Raw genomic sequence first — 23,671 nt, forward strand, 5'->3', positions numbered from 1 at the left:
CCAGGCTGGAGTGCAGTGGTGCGATCTTGGCTTACTGCAACCTCCAGCTCCCTGGTTCAAGCTATTCTCCTGCCTCAGCCTCCTGAGTAGCTGGGATTACAGGCACGTGCCACCACAGCCAGCTAATTTTTGTATTTTTTTTAGAGATGGGGTTTCACCATGTTGGCCAGGCTGGTCTTGAACTCCTGACCTTATGATCCACCCGCCTCAGCCTCCCAAAATGCTGGGATTACAGGTGTGAGCCACCATGCCTGGCCCATACCCAAGATTTTCAGGCAGAGTTGCCAGGCTTGGATGACAGAGTCCAGTTGTTTTGAGAGGTATGCAGTGGTTTGTGGGATGTTGCTATATGTTTGGCAGAGCAGTCTAAGAGCAAGGCCTTGGTTGGAATGTACATACAGAGTAAGGGGCTTGGTGGGGTTGGGCAGTCCCAGTGCTGAGATCATTAAAAGGGCATTTTTAAAAGTTTTGATGGGGCAATCTGGGTTCAGGGGTTCTAGGATGAGCCTTGTGAGATATTTCTATCTGTGAATTCACATAAAGCGGCTTGGCCAGGAAGCTGAAGTTGGAAACTCATAGCTGTAAGTATCCCACAAGGCCCAAGAAGGAGAGGAGGCCCTTCTTAGTGTGGGGAAGGGGCATGTCCCTAATTAGCTCCTTTTGTTGGGTTGGGATGGCCAAATAGTTAGGGGTGTTAAATACGGTGAGTTCTGAATTTCTCTTCAAAGAATCAGTATGCCAGTATGTTCAGTTTCTGTGTTCTTTGTTCTCCATTTTTAAAGTTTAACTTCCTTGTTCTCTTTATCTCCTTGCCCCTAGTTTCAGTAAACAACTTTCTCACCAGCTCTAATCAATAGTTCACATCTGTTCCCTTGGTTGCCTGCTCCATCCTGAGTCACTCCTGGTCACCTGCTCTGACCTGAGTCACCTATAGTCATGTGTTCCATAACCATTTTTCTTGGTGAAACTGTTCACCCCACCACTCAGGCTCATACTCCTGCTCTCTTTAAAATAACCAATTAGAATTAGACTAATTAGCTTAGACTGTACGGTCCAACTCTAAGCAATAGGGGAATAACACAGCAGTAGGGGCTACCAGCATCAGGGATAAGAGCCCCTTCCCCTCCCCTGTTCAGGTGTTCTCTCCCCATTGCTCCATCCACGAGACCCACCCTTCTATAGAAGTAAAATTGCCTTGCTGAGAAAATTTATGTTCAAGTGCCATTTCTTTTGCAGCACTGAAAATTTTCTTCTATCGGGTTAGAACAATCCCATGGCAAGTGACCTGGTTTGGGGCTACCTGAGCCTTTTGAGTGAGACCTAATATCTTCAACTATGGAGGAAGTTTAAAAGCTGAGTGGTGTGTTGGATGGACAAGTTAAGGGAGGAACTAAGATGATGTATTGGAGGAGGGTGTTAGGAGCAAGGGAAAGTTCAGGTCCTTGGGCAGGGCCTGTTCGAATAGGTGGGGGCTATTTCAGAACCCCTATGGAAGTCTATATTAGTTGGGCAGATGTGTGAGTATCAGGTTCTGACCAAGTAAAAAGACTGGGAAACCAGATCCAATGGAATAGTGAAAAAGGTGTTCTTTGGATCCAATACAGAGAAGTGTGTGGTAGAGAGGGAATATGAGAGAGTAGAGTATATAGGTTGGGGATGGATTGGAGCCACCACCTGGTTATTAACCCAGATATCCTGGATCAAGCAGTAAGACCCGTCTGTATTTTCTTGACAGCCAGGACTGGGGTGTTATGGGGAGAGTTGACAGGCTTGAGAACTCGAGCTTGTAAATGTTTACAGTTAATAGGTTTGAGGCCCCTGGGACCAGCTGGGTTAAGGGGATATTGAGACTGATGAAGGAAAATAGAGAGGTTTTGGAGGGTTATTTTGACTGGGATGTGATGTTTGGCTATTGTGGGTTTAGAAACATTTCAAGCATCAGGATTAACAGAAAGTAACAAGGTGGATAATGAGGAGCAGCTAGAGTGGCAAGTATTCTGAGGGTGTCCCCTGAGAAGGCAAGCCATGGTCTCCTGGTGACTGGGAAGACCTCTCACCCAGTGCTGGGATTTTCTGGCAAATTGGCAGAAATAGAGAGGAATCTGGAAAGGAGGAAAAGAGAGGTTCACCCATTAATTGGAGACAGGTGTTGGATGTGATGTCCAGCAATGAGGGTGATCACTGCCAGAGCCACCTGGAAAGGGGAAGGAAGGAAAAAGAGGAAGGGAGGTTTGATCAGGATCTGGAGGTCAGCCCAGGGCTGGAGAAGAAGGGAGACTGAGGAAAAGGGACCTGGGAATAGGGAATCTACTCAGGATCTGGAAGCAGGCCCAGGTCTAGTTTTTGCTGCTTGCTGCTTTCCAGATTGCAAGATAAGACTTAACCATTTAGAACCGAATCCCTGTCCCAGATTTAGGCACCAAAAATGTTATGTTTTGAAGGGAAGGCAAGGGTTAAAGAAAGACACAGAAACAGAGAGAGAGAGAGAGAGAGCAGCTTAACAGCAAATGCAGGCTTTGTGTCTAGCATAAGACCTACAGAGCTGGGATACCAGCTTAATGCCAGTTCCCACTGCTGCTTACAGACTGGGGCAAGGGTGTGGAGGACATGGTCTGCTGCCTCGGAAGATGTTGATGATGTGTTCCCAAGATGAGGCAGTTCTGGCCCTTTTCCAGTGGAATTTGGTGTTCCTTGCATATTCTCCCAGAAGAGTATGGTAACAGGCTGTCTCTCACAGCCTGAACCTCTGTGGAATGTTTCATTTTGACCAAGGTTTGTGAAATAGTGGGCTTCTGACGAAATGGTGCAGTTTGGACTAACAGTCTGATATAAGAATAGCTACTCCTGTTTGCTTTTGATGCCCATTTGTATGGAGTATCTTTTACCACCCCCTTGCCTTAAGTTTATGTGAGTCTTTATGTGTTAGATGAGTTTCTTGAAGACAGCAGATACTTGGTTGGTGTATTCTTATCTATTCTGCCATTCTGTTTTTTTTTTTAAGTGGAGCATATAGGTCATTTAAACATTCAACATGAGTATTGAGATGTGAGGTATTATTCAGTTTATTGTGCTAGTTGTTGCCTGAATACCTTGTTGTTGTTTTTTTATTTCATTGTATAATTGTTTTATAGGTTTTGTGGGATTTATGCTTTAAGGAGGGTTTTTTGGTGTATTTCAAGGTTTTGTTTGAAAATTTAGAGCTCCTTTTTAGCATTTCTTGTAGTGGTGGCTTGGTAGTGGTGAATTTTCTCAGCATTTGCCTGAAAAAGACTTTATCTTTCATTTCTGAATCTTAGTTTTGCTGGATACAAGATTCTTGGCTGATAAGTGTTTTGTTTAAGGAGACTAAAGATACTTAATCCCTTCTAGCTTATAGGGTTTCTGCTGAGAAATCTACGGTTAACCTGGTAGGTTTTCCTTTATAGGCTACCTGTTACCTTTGCTTCTTAAGAGAGCTCTTAAGATTTTTTCCTTTGTCTTAACTTTAGATAACCTGATAACTGCGTGTCTAGGTAATTATCTTTTTTTTTTTTTTTTTTTTTGAGACGGAGTTTCACTCTTGTTACCCAGGCTGGAGTGCAATGGCGCGATCTCGGCTCACTGCAACCTCCGCCTCCTGGGTTCAGGCAATTCTCCTGCCTCAGCCTCCTGAGTAGCTGGGATTACAGGCACGCGCCACCACGCCCAGCTAATTTTTTGTATTTTTAGTAGAGATGGGGTTTCACCATGTTGACCAGGATGGTCTCGATCTCTTGACCTCGTGATCCACCCGCCTCGGCCTCCCAAAGTGCTGGGATTACAGGCTTGAGCCACCGCGCCCGGCGGTAATTATCTTTTTGTGATGAATTTCCTGGGTGTTCTTTGAGCTTCTTGTATTTGGATGTCTAGATCTCTAGGAAGGCTAGAGGAATTTTCCTCAATTATTCCCTCAAATAAGTTTTCCAAACTTTTAGATTTCTTCTTTGGGAACATAAATTATTCATTCTTAGATTTCATCATTTAACATAATCTCAAACTTATTGGAGGCTTTGTTTATTTTTTAAAAATCATTTTTTCTTTGTCAGATTAGGTTAATTAAAAAGCCTTGCTTTAAAGCTCTGAAATTATGTCTTCTACTTGTTTTCTTCTATTGTTGAAACTTTCCAGTATATTTTGCATTTCCATGTGTCTTCCATTTCCCGAAATTGCAATTTTTAAAAATTTATGCCATTTCTCTAAAGATTTTCTTGTCCATATTCTGTATTATTTTTAGAATTTCACCTTTCTCTGGTGCCTCCTTGAGTAGCTTAATAACTGACCTTCTGAATTCTTTTTCTGACAATTCAGAGTGTGATCTTATGGGGGCATTTAAGAAACTTGTTCTGTCATATTACTAGAATTGTTTTTCTGGTTCCTTCTCATTTGAGTAGACTGAGTCAGAGGAAGGATCTTGGATTCAAGGGCTGCTGTTCAGATTCTTTTGTCCCATGGGGTGACCCCTTGATGTGGTGCTCTCTCCCTTCCTTTAGGGATGGGGCTTTCTGAGAGCTGGACTGCAGTGATCATTACTGTTCTGGGTCTAGACACCCAGCAGAGCTACTGGGCTCTGGGCTGGTACTGGGGAATGCCTTAAAGAGTTCTGTGTGATCCATCTTCAGGTCTCTTGGATACCAGCATCTGCTCCAGTGGAGGTAGCAGGGAAGTGAAATGGACTCTGTGAGGGTCCTTGGTTATAGTTTTGCTTGGTGTGCCGGTTTGCTTGAATGCTGGTTGTGCTAGCAGTGAAGCTGTCACAAGAACAGACTCAGGACCTCTGGTTGGCTGGGATGTTACAGGCAGCGGAATTAGCTGTTGTTTCCCCTTTTCTTGGAGCAGCGTTGTTCTGCTATGAGTTGCTGTAATGGTTTGCATTGGCTGACCTCCATCCAGGGGCTGGTAGTTTCAAGAGATCATCAGCTGTGGTAGTGTGGGGGAATACAAGCTTGCCTAGGTAAGTATTCAGGTTTTTAAGGCAATGGGCAGGGTCATAGAGCTCCCAAGAGATTACATTCTTTATCTTTGGCTACCAGGGCTGGTAGAGATGGACCATCAGGTGGGGGCAGAGTTAGGCATGTCTGAGCTTAGACTCTTGTTGGGTGGGGATTGCTGTGGGGGATAGGCGTGTGGTTCTCAGGCCAATGGCATCATGTTCCCAGGGGGATTATGGCTGCCTCTGTTGTGTCATACAGGTCACTAGGGAAGTAGGGGAAAGCTGGCAGTGACAGACTTCACCCATTTCCCACGCAGCCAGCAAGGCTGGTCTCATTCGCACTGTGCTCCACCACCAGCACAGAGTTTATATCCAGGAAGCTGGTGAGCAGGGCTGAGATCTTGCCCCAGGCTACTAGCCACCCCGCTGAGAAAGCAAGCAGGGCTTTTAGACTTTGTCCCTCCTTGCTTGCTGTGTATGCTGTGCTCATACCTGCAATTCCTGTTCTCTGCTCCCCCCACCACACCCCCCAAAAAACCATTCTGGCCAGAAAAGTTCACAGCCAGTCAAAATTATTACAAAGTTCAACTGGAAGTTTCCTTCTCCTTGTGGTCTTTCCGCAATTACACTGGCAGCCCTCCCCAAGGACCCCTGTGAGACAAAGTCAGAAATGGCGTTCCTGGGGACCAGGAGTGCCCACAGGACTCTTCCTGCTGCTTCTCCTACTTTTATATTTTGCTCTGCTCTCTAAATTTGTTTCAGCTCTAGGTAAGGTTAAATCCTTCTGCGATCCCAGCACTTTGAGAGGGAAAGGCAGGAGGATTGCTTGAGCCCAGGAGTTTGAGACAACATAACAAGACCCCATCTGTACAAGAAATAGATTAACTGGGCATGGTGGTAAATGCCTGTAGTCCCTGATACTCAGGAGGCTGAGGGAGGAGGATCACTTGTGCCCAGGAGTTTGAAGTTGCAGTAGACTATGATTGGACACTGCACCCTGGCATGGGTGACAGTGAGACCCTGTCTCAAAAATATATATATCAGTAATAATAGTGGTCAACTAAGTGTCCTAGGCTGTAGAAGCTTTGGCAGTAACAGCAGCCGTGTAGTTATTGATGTCCTCAGTGTCAAGGGCTTTTGGGTCCTCCTATGGGGAAACAGCTGAGGATATTCCTGTTGGCATCAGATCTGACATTGTCTACATTCAGCTGCAGTGGTGCTGGATTCCAGGTGTAGGTGCTTGGAGAGGCTGTGGAACTAGGTTCCTAAGCTCAGGTAGGGTCTTGTGAACCTATTGTGGCACCTGAGTCTTGAGTTACAGGTTTACTGTCTGTGGATGTAAGTTGCCCATCAGGCAAGAATCTGTGACTGTGGCATATCCTAGCATCTTGTGACTGGGGGCCTGAGGTGTAGCTGTGATTTTCCTCCAGAGGAAAGGGCTTCTCTGAGAAATTCCTCGATGAAATTGTTTATCTTATCATGAGGGTCAATTATGGCCAAAGCAGGGACATTAATGTCTTTTGGAGGGCAGTATCATTGATTCTGGCCTCTGGGCAATAGAAGGTGTCAGTAAACTTGTTTCCCCAGGGTTCCTTTAAGCTTCCAAAAGCAATGTTATGTCTGGCATAGTAATGTTCAAAGAGGACAAAACAAGGACTAAACAGACAAGAATTACACTTGGAGAACTAGGTCTACGCTTCAGCTCCACCTTGTTGCAAAGAATTATTGGACTTCACACCACATCTCCTTATTGCAATTTACTTAGTCTGATCCTGCGAGCTCTTCTTTTGTTGTAAACATTTTCTAGAAACAGGAAATTTCCTTTGAGAAAGTTGGGGGAAGGGGAGAAAGAGAAGCCATTGATTGTGTTCCATGTTTTATAAGAACTTTACATACTCACTGTGTGTATTCCATTCTGTATAGTTTTTAGGTAATTCAAGATTTGCAGGCTTTTAATCAGATCACAAAAAGGATAGACTGGGAGTATTAGCTTGATCAGGTTTCTTAAACTTAGGTTTATAATATAACCATCTGTAATATATCTCTCATTTGACCTTGTGGGCCATAAAATAAAATCTATAAACTAGATATTTTGGATGACATTCTCACTACCATACTCTACTCACAAAGAACCACAATGGACTGAAATGGGTTTTGTTTTGAGTCTTTTTTCTTTCTTTCTTTTTTTTCTTTTTTTAAATTGTACTTCAAGTTCTGGGGTACATGTGCAAATCTTGCAGGATTGTTGCGTAGGTACACACATGCCACGGTGGTTTGCTGTCTCCATCCCCCCGTCACCTACATCAGGCATTTCTCCCAATGTTATCTCTCCCCAACCTCCCCACCCCACACTGTCCCTCCTCTAGCCTCCCACCCCACAACAGACCCCAGTGTGTGATATTCCCCTCTCTGTGTCCATGTGTTTTCATTGTTCAACACCCACCATTGAGTGAGAACAGGAGGTGTTTTGGTTTTCTGTTCTTGGGTCAGTTTGCTAAGAATGGTTTCCAGATTCACCCATGCCCCCATAAAGGACATGAACTCATCCTTTTTTATGGCTGCATAGTATTCCATGGTGTATATGTGCCACATTTTCTTTATCCAGTCTATCATTGATGGGCATTTGGGTTGGTTCCAGGTCTTTGTTATTGTAAACAGTGCCACAACGAACATACGTGTGCATGTGTCTTTATAATAGATCAATTTATAGTCCTTTGGGTATATACCCAGTAATGGGATTGCTGGGTCAAGTATTTATATTTCTAGATCCTTGAGGAATCACCACACTGTCTTCCACAATGGTTGAACTAATTTTCACTCCCACCAACAGTGTAAAATTGTTCGTATTTCTCCACATCCTCTCCAGCATCTGTTATCTCCAGATTTTTTAATGATTGCCCTTCTAACTGGCATGAGATAGTATCTCAGTGTGGTTTTGATTAGCATTTCTCTGATGACCAGTGATGATGAGCATTTTTTCATATGTTTGTTGGCCTCATAAATGTCCTCTATTAAAAGTTGTCTGTTTGTATCTTTCACCCACTTTTGAATGGGTTTGTAAATCTGCTTTATTTCTTTGTAGATTCTGGATATTAGCCCTTTGTCAGATGCCTAGATTGCAAAATTTTTTTCCCATTCTGTTGGTTGCCGGTTCACTCTGATGATTGTTTCTTTTGCTGTGCAGAAAGTCTTAAGTTTAATTAGATCCCATTTATCTATTTTGGCTTTTGTTGCCATGGTTTTTGGTGTTTTAGCCATGAAGTCCTTGCCTATGCCTATGTCCTGAATGGTTTTGCCTAGGTTTTCTTCTGTGTTAGGCCTTATGTTTAAATCTTTATGGTGTTAGGTCTTATGTTTAAATCTTTAGTCCATTTGGAGTTAATTTTAGTGTAGAGTGTAAGGAAGGGGTCCAGTTTCTGCTTTCTGCCCATGGCCAGCCAGTTCTCCCAACACCATTTATTAAACAGGGAATCCTTTCCCCATTGCTTGTTTTTGTCAGGTTTGTCAAAGATCAGATGGTTGGAGATGTGGGGCGTTGCCTCCAAGGCTTCTGTTCTGGTCTATTGGTCTATATCTCTGTTTTGGTACCAGTACCATGCTGTTTTGATTACTGTAGGCCTGTAGTATAGTTTGAAGTCAGATAGCATGATGCCTCCAGCTTTGTTCTTTTTGCTTAGAATTGACTTGGCTATGCAGGCTCTCTTTTGGTTCCATATGAAGTTTAAAGTATTTTTTTCTGGTTCTGCGAAGAAGGTCAATGGTAGCTTGATGGGGATAGCATTGAATCTATAAACTACTTTGGGCAGTATGGCCATTTTCACAATATTGATTATTCCTAACCAGGAGCATGGAATGTTTTCCCATCTGTTTGTGTCCTCTCTTATTTCCTTGAGCAGTGGCTTGTAGTTCTCCTTGAAGAGGTCCTTCACATTCTTTGTTAGTTGTATTCCTAGGTATTTTATTCTCTTTGTAGCAGTTGTGAATGGGAGTTCACTCATAATTTGCCTCTCTTTTAGTCTGTTACTGGTGTGTAGGAATACTTGTGATTTCTACACACTGATTTTGTATCCTGAGACTTTGCTGAAGTTGCTTATCTGCTTAAGGAGATTTTGGGCTGAGACAATGGGGTCTTCTAAATACACAATCATGTTGTCTGCAAATGGAGACAATTTGACTTTCTCTTTTTCTAATTGAATACCCTTTATTTCTTTTTCTTGCCTGATTTCTCTGGCTAGAACTTCCAATACTATACTGAATAGGAATGGTGAGAGAGGGCATCCTTGTCTAGTGCCAGTTTTCAAAGGGAATGCTTCCAGTTTTTGCCCATTCAATATGATATTGGCTGTGGGTTTGTCATAAATAGCTTTTATTATTTTGAGATATGTTCCATCGATACCTAGTTTATTGAGAGTTTTTAGCATAAAGGGCTGTTGAATTTTGTCGAAGGCCTTCTCTGCAGCTATTGAGATGATCACTTGGCTTTTGTCTTTGGTTCTGTTTATGTGAGGGATCACATTTATAGGTTTTAGTATGTTGAACCAGCTTTGCATCCCCAAGATGAAGCCTACTTGATCATGATGGATAAGCTTTTTGATGTGCTGTTGCATTCATTTGCCAGTATTTTGTTGAAGACTTTTGCGTCAGCGCTCATCATGGATATTGGCCTGAAGTTTTCTTTTTTAGTTGTGTCTCTGCCAAGTTTTGGTATCGGGATGATGTTGGTCTCAAAAAATGAGTTAGGGAGGACTCCCTCTTTCTGCATTGTTTGGAATAGTTTCAGAAGGAATGGTACCAGCTCCTCTTTGTACGTCTGGTAGAATTCGGCTGTAAACCTGTCTGGACCTGGAATTTTTTTTGGTTGGTAGGCTATTAATTGCTGCCTCAACTTCAGACTTTGTTATTGGTCTGTTCGGAGTTTCAACTTCTTCCTGGTTTAGTCTTGGGAGGGTGTAAGCGTCCAGGAATTTATCCATTTCTTTCAGGCTTACTGGTTTATGTGCATAGAGTTGTTTGTAGTAATCTCTGGTGGTAGTTTGTATTTCTGTGGAATTGGTGGTGATATCCCCTTATCGTTTTTTATTGCATCTAATCAATTCTTCTTTCTTTTCTTTTTTATTAGTCTGGCTGACAGTCTATTTTGTTGATCTTTTCAAAAATCCAGCTCCTGGATTTATTGATTTTTGAAGGTTTTCTTTTTGTGTCTCTATCTCCTTCAGTTCTGCTCTGATCTTAGTTATTTCTTGTCTTCTGCTAACTTTTGAATTTTTTTGATCTTGCTCCTCTAGCTTTTTCAATTTTGATGATAGGGTGTCGATTTTAGATCTTTCCTTGCCTCTCATGTGGGCATTTATTGCTATAAATTTCCCTCTAGACACTGCTCTAAATGTGTCGCAGAGATTCTGGTATGTTGTGTCTTCATTCTCGTTGGTTTTGAAGAACATCTTTATTTCTGCCTTCATTTTATTGTTTATCCAGTCATCATTGAGGAGCAAGTTGTTCAGTTTCCATGTAGTTGAGCAGTTGTGGGTGAGTTTCTTAATCTTGAATTCTAATTTGATTGCACTGTGGTCTGAGAGACTGTTTATTATGATTTCCATTCTTTTGCATTTGCTAAGGAGTGATTTACTTCCAATTATGTAGTCGGTTTTAGAGTAAGTGCGATGTGATGCTGAGAAGATTGTATATTCTGTGGATTTGGGGTGGAGAGTTCTGTAGATTTCTATTAAGTCCACTCGGTCCAGCTCTGAATTTAAGTGCTGGATATTCTTGTTGCTTTTCTGTCTCGTTGATCTGTCTAATATTGACAGTGAAGTGTTAATGTCTCCTACTATTATTGTGTAGGAGTTTATGTCTCTTTGTAGGTCATTAAGAACTTGCTTTATGTATTTGGGTGCTCCTGTATTGGGTGCATATATATTTAGGATCGTTAGCTCTTCTTGTTGCATTGATCCTTTTACCATTATGTAATGCCCTTCTTTGCCTCCTTTGATCTTTGTTAGTTTAAAGTCTGTTTTATCAGAGACTAGGATTGCAACTCCTGTTTTTTTTGCTCTCCATTTGCTTGGTAAATCTTCTTCCACCCTTTTATTTTGAGTCTATGTATGTCTTTGCATGTGAGATGGGTCTTCTGAATACAGCACACTGATGGGTCTTGACTTTTTATCCAGTTTGTCAATCTGTGTCTTTTGATTGGGGCATTTAGGCTGTTTACATTTAATGTTAATATTGTTATGTGTGAATATGATCCTGCCATTTTGTTACTGGCTTGTTTTGTCTGTTAGTTTACATAGTTTCTTTATCGCATCGTTGGTCTTTACCATTTGGCATGTTTTTGCAGTGGCTGGTACAGGTTGTTCCTTTCCTTGTTTAGTGTTTCCTTCAGAAGCTCTGGTAAGGCAGGTCTGGTGGTGATGAAATCTCTCAGCAATTGTTTGTCCATAAAGGATTTTATTTCTCCTTCACTTATGAAGCTTAGTTTGGCTGGATATGAAATTCTAGGTTGAAAGATCTTTTCTTTATGGATGTTGAATATTGGCTCCCATTATCTTTCAGCTTGTAGGGTTTCTGCTGAGAGATCTGCTGTGAGTCTGAAGGGCTTCCCTTTGTGGGTGACCCAACCTTTCTCTCTGGCTGCCCTTAGCATTTTTTCCTTCATTTCAACCCTGGTGAATCTGATGATTATGTGCCTTGGGGTTGCTCCTCTTGAGGACTACCTTTGTGGTGTTCTCAGTGTTTCCTGGATTTGAATGTTGGCCTGCCTTGCTGGGTTGGGGAAATTCTGGATAATATCTTGAAGAGTGTTTTCCAGCTTGGATTCATTCTCCCCATCACATTCAGGTATACCAATCAAGTGTAGATTAGGTTTTTTCACATGAGCCCATATTTCTTGGAGGCTTTGTTCATTTCTTTTCACTTTTATTTCTCTAATCTTGCCTTCTTGTTTTATTTCATTGAGTTGATCTTCAATCTCTGATATCCTTTCTTCTGCTTGATTGATTTGGCTATTGAAACTTGTGTATGCTTTGCGAAGTTCTTGTGCTATGTTTTTCAGCTCCATCAAGTTGTTTATGTTCTTCTCTAAGCTGGTTGTTCTAGTTAGCATTTCAAGGTTTTCAATTTCTTTGCATTGGGTCAGAAAATGTTCCTTTATAGTTCAGAGAAGTTTGTTATTACGCACCTTCTGAAGTCTGCTTCTGTCAATTTGTCAAACTCATTTTCCACCCTGTTTTGTTCCCTTGCTGGTGAGGAGTTGTGATTCCTTGGAGGAAGAGAGGCATTCTAGTCTTTGATAATCTCATCTTTTTTGTGCTGGTTTCTTTCCATCTTTGTGGATCTATCTGCCTTTGATCTTTAAAATTCGTGATTTTGGATGGGGTCTCTGAGTGGATGTCCTTGCTGTTGATGTTGGAGCTATTTCTTTTTGTATTTTAGTTTTCCTTCTAACAGTCAGGTCCCTCTGCTGTAGGGCTGCTGGAGGTCCACTCTAGACCTTGCTTGCCTGGGAATCACCTGTGGGAGTTGCAAATAAGGAAGTATTGCTGCCTGATATTTCCTGTGGTATCTTTGTCCCAGAAAAGTACCTGCCAGGTGACAGCCAGAGCTCTCCTGTATGAGATGTCTTTTTGGTTATACAGGGGTCAGGGGGCCATGTGAGGAGGCAGTCTGTCCCTTGTCTGTCTGCAGAGGTGCTGCTGGGCTGTCATGGACTCTGTCCAGCTGCTGTGTAAGCTTCCTCTGGCTTTTGTTTACACAGTTAGGTTTAGACCTGTGTCAGCAATGACAGACGCCCTTCCCTGCGCTGAGCTTGATTATCCCAGGTTGAGCTCAAACTGATGCGTTGGCTGCAAAACTCTCAAGTGAGAGGGCTTCAGTTTGCTGGTCTTTTGGGAGGTGAGACCCACCCCACTGTATCACCTGTCTCCCTGCTTTCAGCTCCCCCCCTTTCTGGGGAGTGGGTAGCTTCATCTCACAGGTGCTCTCGGTGCTAGTCAAAATGTTCACCCAGATCTGTGCTGACAACCCATGGCATCTGCCAGAGCTGCCACTCAGATCTGTGTTGGTAGCTCACAGCACTTTTCAGCCTGGTGGGGATCTCCTGGTCTGTGGGTTGCAGAGGGCATGGAGAAGTACAGTATCTCAACCAGAGTGCTGGGGTGGAAAGTCCCCAATCCTCTGGTCAGTTGCATTCCCGGGTGAGGCAGTGCCCTGCCCTGCCACAGTTTTCCCTCCTTGGGCTACACCCACTGTCCAACCAGTCCCATTGACATGAACCTGATGCCTTGGATAGAAATGTGGGGATCATTCCCCTTCTGTATCTCTCTCACTGGGAGCTATGCTTCAGAGCTGTTCCTATTTGGCCATCTTCGTGGAATTCTGAGTCTTTTTTCTACTCTTGTATTCAAAATTTTCCACCCTTAATGATTTTGTTCAAAATAGACAACAACATCATTAAACAAAGAAACAAGCTAACAAACACATAAACAAAAAACTGTCCTTCCTACTCTCTTCAATGTGTCAATTGTTATTTAGAAAATTTATTTTGCTTTACTATACCCTTTGCTATAGTATAGCCATAGTATATGCTATAGTAAAGCTATACTATATGGCCTTTGCTATACCCAGGTGCTGTAATCTTTCACCTGGTTTCCTTAACTTTTGTAAAGGTATTTTTGCACATGGATAGTTTTTCAGATGCTGTTTCTGCAAAGGGATAAGCAATGGAGAGTCCTATTCAGCCCTCTTGCTTGTGTGCGTCTCCCCAGATTTTGTTTTTGTTTTGTTTTAGCATATCCTACTTTCTGACACCACAAAATGCTCCAAACTTATCTTCTGTCTTCCAAAGTCCTGGAATTAGCCATTTTTTTTTTCCTGACATGTCATGGTTCTTTTCTTTTTCTTTTTTTCAGAATGGCACTTAGAAATAAATATCTGGGAACTAGAGTGCTCATTGTTAGTGGGATATCACTTCTTCAAAGCTGGCAAATACACACACACACACACACACAAACACACACACACTCTCACACACTCACACATTCACTCATTTACTTGCATGATAAATTCATACTGTTACCTCCAATTCCAGTCAAAGACATCAATAATTATTCTGTAAAAAGAAAATAAATCTTGGGGCCCCAAAGTCACTAAGCTAAAGGGAAAAGTTAAGCTGGGAACTGCTCAGGGCAAACATGTCTCCCATTCAAAGTCACCCCTCTGATCACTGAGATAAATGCATATCTGATTGCATCCTTTGGAGGGGCTAACCAGAAACTCAAAGGAATGTGACCATTTGTCTCTTATCTACCTATGATTTGGAAGCTCCCTCCCCACTTCAAGTTGTCCTGCCTTTTTGGACCATACCAATATTCATCTTACATATGTTGATTGATGTCTCATGTCTCCCTAAAATGTATAAAAACAAACTGTGCTCCGACTGCCTTGGGCACATATCATCAATACCTGCTGAGGCTGGGTCATGGGTGTGTGTCCTCAACCTTGGCAAAATAAACTTTCTAAATCAACTGAGCCCTGTCTCAGATATTCAGCATTTACATTTTGGCAACCACAAAGGGATTCTGAATGGAGGTACCTCTGACCTTTGACAAACCTCCTATAGGTGCTTGGTACCAGCATAAGCTAACTTTGTGGCTCAAACCAATAGAACAATTTGCTGAGGTCTGGGAGCACCGCCTCCAGAGAATCCCTGATCTCCCAAAATTTGGTCGAGATCTAAAATTTATTTTGCTGCGCAACTCGTCCCCCAATCCCCATTTTTTGGGTTTTACTTGCTTCCAATAAGGAAGGCAAGATTTCCTGTTTCCATGATTTGGAAGTCAGGTAACTCCTTTATGGAGTTTGAACTCACTCCCAGCAGGGAGAATGAGTTTGAGTTTTTTTCCTGTTTCTAGGATGGTAGAGGACGGTCTTCAGTCTGAGACCCATCCCTAGCTAAGTAGCTGAATTTAGGTTTTGTCTTGACTGAAGAATAACAACCAGCTGGTCTTAATTTCTTTTCACCATTAGAGTTCTCAGTGATCATATTGTTGGTTTTTTGTTGTTGTTGTTTGTTCCGGTCTTTCACCAGCCAGATTTGACCAACTCTACCTGACTTGGTGTGTGTGTTTGTGTGTATGTGTGCATGTGTATATATTTAAAAGGCCTTTATAATTTCTATAATTTTATGCTTAATTGGCAATTCAATCAATTTTAATTTCCCTCTAGTACACCAGATTTTTCTCTCTGTACCTTATGATGTAAATTTTGCTATTTTATTTTCACCTGAGTTGTTTTTAATATGTAAATTTAAGGCTACTTAGATGATAATTGCCTAGGGTTATCAATAATTGATAGAGGTTACCTATTGAAATAGTTTTTCAAGAATTTTAAAGTCAAAGAGAGGAAAAAAGAAGTTTTTATGAATCTATAAGATATACTTCTACTGGCATACCTAATACATCTAGGTATTTATGTGTTGTGTACACGATGTTTCACTACTGAAAATATATAAAAGAGCTCTAATTAACTGGCTTAAGAAAATAAAAGCTCTTGAATTAAATACTTTATCAGGAAAAAAGAAAAGAGTAGTCAAATTCTTTTTCAAATTTATATAACTTAAGTAAAATCTTTTTTTTTTTTTTTTTGAGAAGGAGTCTCGTTCTATCACCAGGCTGGAGTGCAGTGGTATGATCTCAGCTCACTGCAACCTCTGCCTCCCTGGTTCAAGCAATTCTCCTGCCTCAGCCTCCCAAGTAATTGGGACCACAGGCACACACTATCATGCCCAGTTAACTTTTGTATTTTTAGTAGAGACGAGGTTTCATCATGTTGGCCAGGATGGTCTCAATCTCTTGACCTTGTGATCTGCCCACCTTGGCCTCCCAAAGTGTGGGATTACACCGCACTGGCCAGTAAATATCTTTAATAAATAAGTTAGCTTTAAAATTATCGGTAAAGTATAATATTAGAAATGTCTTAAGAATTTCCAGGATGCATTTTTTGTTTGTATTTATTAATCAAGAAATTTTATACATATCCCTGCCAAATACTATAAGACATCAAAATTTAGAATAGGGGTTACTGCCTGCTGGTACTGATGACCAGCTGCAGCTCTGGCCACCACCTGATGTTTGCTGCAGGACCATAGAGCTGGTAGCCGCACTGGGATAATCCCTTCTAGTAGACTTCTCCAGAAGCGCTCATTTGCCCATCTTACCCTGGCAGTTGGAGATAGTTTCTCAGATTTCCCTGCAGATCTAACTTGTCCACCTACCTAGTACTTTGGGACTAGCAGTGACGCTTCTTTGGTGGTTTCACTCTCTCTTTTAGACTTTTGCTTCCCTAGCTCTTCTTAAAATTACAGGAGGCCTATTTCCCATAATGAATCTCTTATTCTTTAATGCCATAATGTTTCTGCTTCCCTCACTGAACCCTGGCCAATACATGTAGTAGTCATGTATTGGACAACCAAGTTCTGTGGAGAACCAAGTGCTGCAACAGCCTCAACTAGTCTGAAGGTCAGAGAAGTTTCTCCAGGGAGATGACATTTTACCTGAAGTCTGCAGGGAGTGTTGGCTCACTCAACATTTATTCCAACCTCCTGGTATCTCTCCCTGAATTCCAGAGGCTAAAAGGCTAAACACTGCATTTCCTTTTCTCTCTTTTCCCTCCCTCTAAAAGATTTTACTTTTTAGAGCTGTGAGGTTCAAAGCAAAATTGAACTGAAAGTACAAAGGGTTCCCATATACCCCTTCAGCCCAAAATACATAACCTCTTGCATCATCAATATCCTGCCCCATTGCAGTATCTCTCAATGCCTTCCCTCTAAAGATCTACTCAACATGTGCCAGACTTTCCAATGTTCCAGTCCCTCAGTGGCAGGTGCTCCTCCTGGCTACATCTTGTCGGCCATCTTGCCTCCATCCTAGGCTCAGTCTTTGGAACTCAATAAAAGTTCCTTTTTCTTCCTAGTTTGCTAGAGTTTTTAATCATGAATAAATGTTGGACTTTGTCAAATGCGTTTTTTATATCTATTGTTATAATTGTGTTGTTTTGCTTCTTTAGGCTGTTGTTGCAACAGGATACATTAATTGATTTTAAAATGTTGGATCAGCCTTGTATATGTGGAATAAACCCCACTTGGTTGTGGTGTGTAATTCTTTTTATGCATTATTGGATTCAGTGTCCTAATATTTTGTTGAGGATTTTTGCATTTATGTTTATAAGATGTGGTGTGTAATTTTCCTTTCTTATAATGTCTTTGTCTAGTTTTGGTGTTAGAATAATACTGGCCTCATAGAATGAGTTAGGGAGTATACCTTCTGCTTCTACCTTCTGAAGGAGATGATTTTTTCTTAAATGTTGGTGGAATGTTACCAGTGAAACCACCTGGGCCCAGTGGTTTCTATTTTAGAAAGTTATTATTGATTCATTTTATTTAATAGATGTTGGCCTATTCAAATGATCTATTTCTTCTTATGTGAGTTTTGGCTACCTGTGTCTTTCAAGGAATCAGTTCATTTCATCTAGGGTATCAAATTTCTGAGCATGAAGTTGTTTATAATTTTCCTTTTATTCCTTTAATGTCCATGTTATCAGTGGTGATGGCCCCTCATTCATTTATAATATTAGTTTTTTCTGTATTTTGTATTTTTTTTAGTTGCCTGGCTAGAGATTTATTAACTTTGTTGATCTTTTCAAAGAATCATCTTTTGGTATCATTGCTTTTCTCTGTTGATGTCCTATTTTCAATTTCATTGATTTCTACTCTAATTTTTATTTCTTTTTCTTCTACTTACTTTGAACTTAATTTGCTTGCTTGCTCTCTCTCTCTCTCTCTNTAGTAAGACCCTGTCTCTACCATAAAAGAAAAAAAAAAGAAAACGGAGTAGAAAGGGTAGCGTCTGGGTCTCCGGTCTTGTTTGTTTGTCTGTTTGCAGGTCCTGCTATTCCAAGCGTGGACCCTGTACCAGCCCCAGGGGAAGCACTAGGGAGTGTGTTAGAAATGTAAAAGTCTCAGGCTTTCCCCCAGACCTACCTGGTAGATCACAATCTGTATCTTAGCAAGATTGCTCAGTTGACTTGTAGACACAGGAAAATGTGAGACATACTGCCGGAGAGCACCAAATCATGTCAAACACAACATAGACCTCAAACAAAGGAAGAAAATGAAGTATTTGTCATGCTTGCATTGCAATGAGAATGCACACAATAACTTAAGGGCATTTACTGCAATAGGAATTTTTTTTTTTTTTTTTTTTTTTTTTTGGTTTGTTTCCTAAGGTAGATGCATAGATTATTGGTTTTAGATCTTTTCTTTTTTTCCTAATGTATGTGTTTAATACTATATTTTCCTTTAAACACTGTTTTCGCTGCATCCCATAATTTTTTTTTTTGGTAGGGGGAGATGGGGCCTTCCCCTGTTACCCAGGCTGGAGTGTCATGGCATGATCTCAGCTCACTGCAACCTCTACCTCTCTGATTCAAGTGATTCTCTTAGTCTCCCAAGTAGCTGGGACTACAGGCATGTGCACCACACCCAGCTAATTTTTGTATTTTTAGTGGAGTCGGGGCCTCACCATGTTGGCCAGGCTGGTCTTGAACTCTTGACCTCGGGTGATTCATCCACCTTGGCCTCCCAAAGTGCTGGGATTACAGGTGTGAACCACCGTGCCCAACTGCATCCCACACATTTTGATTGTTATATTTTCATTTTCACTTAGTTTGAAATATTTTTAAATTTCTCCTGAGATTTCTCTTTTGACTCATATGTTATTTAGAAGTATGTTGTTTAATCTCCAATTATTCTGAGATTTTCTAGCTATCTTATGTTATTGATTTCTCGTTTAATTCCATTGTGGTCTAAAAGCATACATTGCATGATTTCTGTTCTTTTACACGTGTTAAGGTATGTTTTATGGCCCAGAATGTGGTCTATTTTGGTGAGTGTTCCACATGAGCTTGAGAGGAGCGTGTTGTTTCTACTGTTGTTTGGGAGAAGTATTCTATAAATGTCATTTAGATCCAGTTGATAGATGGTGCTGTTCAGTTCAACTGTGTCCTTACTGACTTTCTGCCTGCTGGCTCTGTCTATAGTAGTGGCTTTGTCTATTTCTCCTGTAGTCCTCTCAGTTTTTGCCTCATGTATTTTGACATTCTGCTGTTAGGGGCACACACATTAACAGCTGTTATGTCTTCTTGAAGAATCAACCCCTTCATCATTGTGTAAATGTCTCTCTTTATTCCTGATAATTTTCCTTACTCTGAAATCTGCTTTGTAGAAATTAGTGTAGCGACTCCAGCTTTCTTTTGATTAGTGTTAGCATGGTATATCTTTCTCCTTCCCTTTACTTTTAACCTATACATGTCTTTATATTAAAGTGGACTTCTTGTAGACAACATGCCTGGTCTCTTTTGCAGCTAGGTTTCTGAATGAGATTCAGGATTCATAAATAAGATATAATCATATGAGCCCTCAATTCAGAACTGATTTAATGGCCAAGTGAGTCAAGGCTGGAGGAAGTTTTTGCCAGTACAGTGTGTAGGAGGGGTGTTAGAGTCTGGAGCTGCAGCTCCAGCAGCAGATTCTCGATTTAACAAGTTGGTTTCTGGATTGTGTCAGGGCCAACAGTTTCCTCTGCAGCCCACTCATGAAGTCGAAGATATTAGTAGCTAAGTGAGGAATATCTTTAGGGTACACAAAATTGGTTCAACTAAACTAAGCATTAAAGATGATCACGTGGGCCAGGTGCAATGGCTCATGCCTGTAATCCGAGGACTTTGGGAGGTCGAGGTGGGAGGATCATCTGAAGACAGGAGTTCAAGAACAGCCTGGCCAACATGGTGAAACCCCATCTCTGCCCAAAATACAAAAATTAGCCAGGCATGGTGCTGTATGCCTGTAATCCCTGCTATTCAGGAGGCTGAAGTGAGAGAATCACCCAGACTGGGTGATAAAGCGAGACTCTATTTCAATTTAAAAAAAAAAAAAAAGGTGATCACATGGTCAAGTGTGGTGGCTCATGCCTATAATCCCAGCATTTTGAGAAACCAAGACAGGAGGGTTGCTTGAGCTCAGGAGTTCGAGACAAGCCCGGTCAACATGGCAAGACCTTGTCTCTACTAGAAAAATTAGCCGGATGTGATGGTGCATGCCTGTAGTGCTGGCTACATGGGAAGCTCAGGTGGGAGGGTAGCTTGAGCCTAGAAAGTCATGGCTGCAGTGAGCCCTGATTGCACCACCCTGATTGCATTGCTGCAGTGAGGCCTGATTGCCTCACTCCAGCTGGGTGACAGAGTGAGGCCCTGTCTAAACAAAAAGAGAGAGAAAGACCATATGGCCATATGGCCATTTTGGGGTCTTCATGCTACTGGACAAGAGGCTCAAAGGAGGACCACTTAGTTGGAATTGAAGTACAAATATGGGACGAGGGTCATGCATGTCAGTCAGATAAATGAAGGGATTACTAACAGTGGAGGTTATCTATGAACTGGTTTGCTCAACATCTATTTCATCTCCTTCTAGTGCACCTTGCTACTCTGCAGAGGCTGGAAAGCTGAAAACGAAGGCTAAGACTTCCTTGCAGGTAAGCTTTCATCCATTTTAAGATTCTGTCTATCAGATATATTTGCTTGGGAACTGAAATCAGAATTGAGTGAGTGGGAAAGAGTCAGGATGTAAAGCATCGATTTGCTGGTATAGGCTGTCATAATGTAGATGTGACTCTGGGGATGGTAGCAACAGCTGCATGATTTGATGAGCAGCTCCTTGTGCTCCTTCTTGTGGTAGAAGCAGCTGTTTCCTTGACAGATCAGTTCTGGGATGTGACCCTGGGAGTCTTAAGACATGCAGTCAGGCAGCTGGAAGGACAGATGCCTCATCTGACCACTCTTCTATGGACCCAGGGCAGGATAAACATGGTGGGTGCAGAGGGTGCAGTTCAAAACGTGAAACCCTTGCCTGGAAAATAAAGAGCCAGGCCCTGATTTGGAATGAATATTCTTAAAATGAAAATAATTATGCAGAGTTAGAGGAGCTTTTAACAAGGATGGAGCTCAGTCATCTCAATTTATTGATGGAGAAACAGGCTCAGTGAGTTCATGGCAGAAATGGAACTCCAATCCTCTGTGAGTCTTTGCCCTGTGCCATAGCTATCAGGGAACATGAAATCTGTCCAACGCCACCACCTTCTCTCCTCATGTTTGCCACCTGCTTAAGACTCTCCTTCAAGTAAGCAGCACGTCCTTACTGACCACAACGTAGCCATTGTCTGGGCAACTCTGGCAGTGACCTTGATAGCCTCTAGAATACGAAACACACTTGACTTGTGCAAATACAAACACTTGGTGGTTCTTTGGCTGCCGGGGAGCATTACGGCCCTTTCGTTGAGTTTCTCTGGGACATATGAACTTCTGATCTCAACTGGCTCAGTTAGTTGGAGCAGGGAACTCCAATGCCTTTGGAAATAGAAAATGGATATGACTCAGGGTGAAACATCAGTGGAAAGAGACATTTCAAGATCAATTAAAAAATATATATAACTATTGGTTAGCATAGTCATAAAATTAGATAGCTCTGCCTCCTTATTTAGAAATGGAATACAGGCCAGTCATGGTGGCTCATATCTGTAATCCCAGCACTTTGGGAGGCTGAGGTGGGCAGATCATTTGAGGTCAGGAGTTTGAGACTAGCCTGACCAACATGGTGAAACCCCATCTCTACTAGAAATACAAAAAATTAGCCAAGCGTGGTGGTGCATACCTGCAGTCCCAGCTACATGGGAAGCTGAGGTGGGAGGATCGCTTTAACCTGGAAGGTGTAGATTGTAGTGAGACTGTTTCAAAAAAATAAATAAATAAAAAACAGAATACAAGTTCAGGCATGGTAACTCATACCTGCAATCCCAGCCCTTTGGGAAGCCAAGGTGGGAGGACTGCTTGAGGCCAGAAGTTCGAGGCCAGCCTGGGCAACATAGTAAGACCCTGTCTCTACCATAAAAGAAAAAAAAAAAGAAAACGGAGTAGAAAGGGTAGCGTCTGGGTCTCCAGTCTTGTTTGTTTGTCTGTTTGCAGGTCCTGCTATTCCAAGCGTGGACCCTGTACCAGCCCCAGGGGAAGCACTAGGGAGTGTGTTAGAAATGTAAAAGTCTCAGGCTTTCCCCCAGACCTACCTGGTAGATCACAATCTGTATCTTAGCAAGATTGCTCAGTTGACTTGTAGACACAGGAAAATGTGAGACATACTGCCGGAGAGCACCAAATCATGTCAAACACAACATAGACCTCAAACAAAGGAAGAAAATGAAGTATTTGTCATGCTTGCATTGCAATGAGAATGCACACAATAACTTAAGGGCATTTACTGCAATAGGAATTTTTTTTTTTTTTTTTTTTTTTTTTTGAGACAGAGTCTTGCTCTGTCGCCCAGGCTGGAGTGCAGTGGCACAATCTCGGCTCACTGCAACCTCTGCCTCCCAGGTTCAAGCAATTTTCCTGCCTCAGCCTCCCAAATAGTGGGGATTACAGGCCCGTGCTACCACACCTGGCTAATTATTTGTATTTTTAGTAGTCATGGGGTTTCACTATGTTGGCCAGGCTGGTCTTGAACTCCTGACCTCAGGTGACCCACCCGCCTCAGCCTCCTAAAGTGCTGGGATTACAGGTGTGAGCCACCACACCCAGTCAGGAATTCTTTTTAAATTAATAGATTCTTCTTTTTCGAAGAGCTTTAGATTTACAGAAGAATTGTATAGTGTTCCCATATACTGCCCCCTTATCCCAACACGTACATAGATAGTCCTCTCATTAACATCACAAATTAGTGTGCCACACTTGTTACAATTAATGACTCAATATGAATATATTATTATTAAAGCCCATAGTATACATTCAGGTTCACCCTTTGTGATGTACAGTTCTATGGCTTTTGACAAATGCATAATGTCACGTATCCATATCCCACAGAACAGTTTCACTGCCCTGAAAATCCTCTGTGCTCTGCCTCTTCACCTCTGTCCTCCCAAACCCCTGGCAACTCCTGATCTTTCTACTGTCATCATAGTTTTGCTCATTCTAGAATGTCATATAGCTGGAATTATAGAGTATATAGCCTTGTCAGATTGACTTCATTTATGCCTTTCTGTTCTTCTGTGTCGTTTTGTGATTTGATAGCTTATTTCTTATACTATTGCTAAACAGTATGCCACTGTATGTCTGTATCACAGTTCGTTTATACTTTCACCTGTTGAGGAAACTTTTGGTTGCTTCCAGTTTGGGGCAATGATGAATAAGGCTGCTATAAACATTTGCTTGCAGGTTTCTGAGTGAACATAAGTTTTCAGCTCTATTGGGTAAATACTTAGGAGTACAATTGCTGGATGGAATGGTAACACTATATTTAGTTTTGTAAGAAACTGTCAAATGGGAGCAGGGTGTGGTGGCAAGCACCTGTAGTCCCAGCTATTCAGGAGGCTGAGGCAGGAGGGATTTCTTGAGCCTAGGAGTTCAAGACTGGAGTATGCTATGATGACACTTGTGAATAGCCACTGCACACGCCCACAAAAGAAACTGTCAAACTGTCTTCCAAAAGTGGCCATACCATTTTGAATTTCCACTGGCTTTGAAGGAGTCCCTGTTGCATGTCCTTGGCAGCATTTGTGGTGTTAACGTTTTGGATTTTAGCCATCTGTAATAGGTCTGTAATGGTTATTTTGATTTGTAATTTCTTTT

The 23,671-nt window shown here is 41.8% G+C and overlaps 1 protein-coding gene across 1 annotated transcript in view; it reads left to right on the plus strand.

The window, feature by feature from the left end:
• Positions 1 to 23,671, plus strand: part of PLA2G5 (phospholipase A2 group V) — a 54,269-nt gene that overhangs the window by 4,170 nt on the left and 26,428 nt on the right. The window contains exon 3 of the mRNA XM_037730418.1: positions 20,469 to 20,529. The gene's annotated coding sequence lies outside the window, so the exon portion shown is untranslated. The remainder of the gene's footprint in view (positions 1 to 20,468; positions 20,530 to 23,671) is intronic.

The sequence above is a fragment of the Cebus imitator genome, unplaced genomic scaffold (assembly GCF_001604975.1).
Source record: "Cebus imitator isolate Cc_AM_T3 unplaced genomic scaffold, Cebus_imitator-1.0 Scaffold15, whole genome shotgun sequence".
In the NCBI taxonomy this organism is placed as follows: domain Eukaryota; kingdom Metazoa; phylum Chordata; class Mammalia; order Primates; family Cebidae; genus Cebus; species Cebus imitator.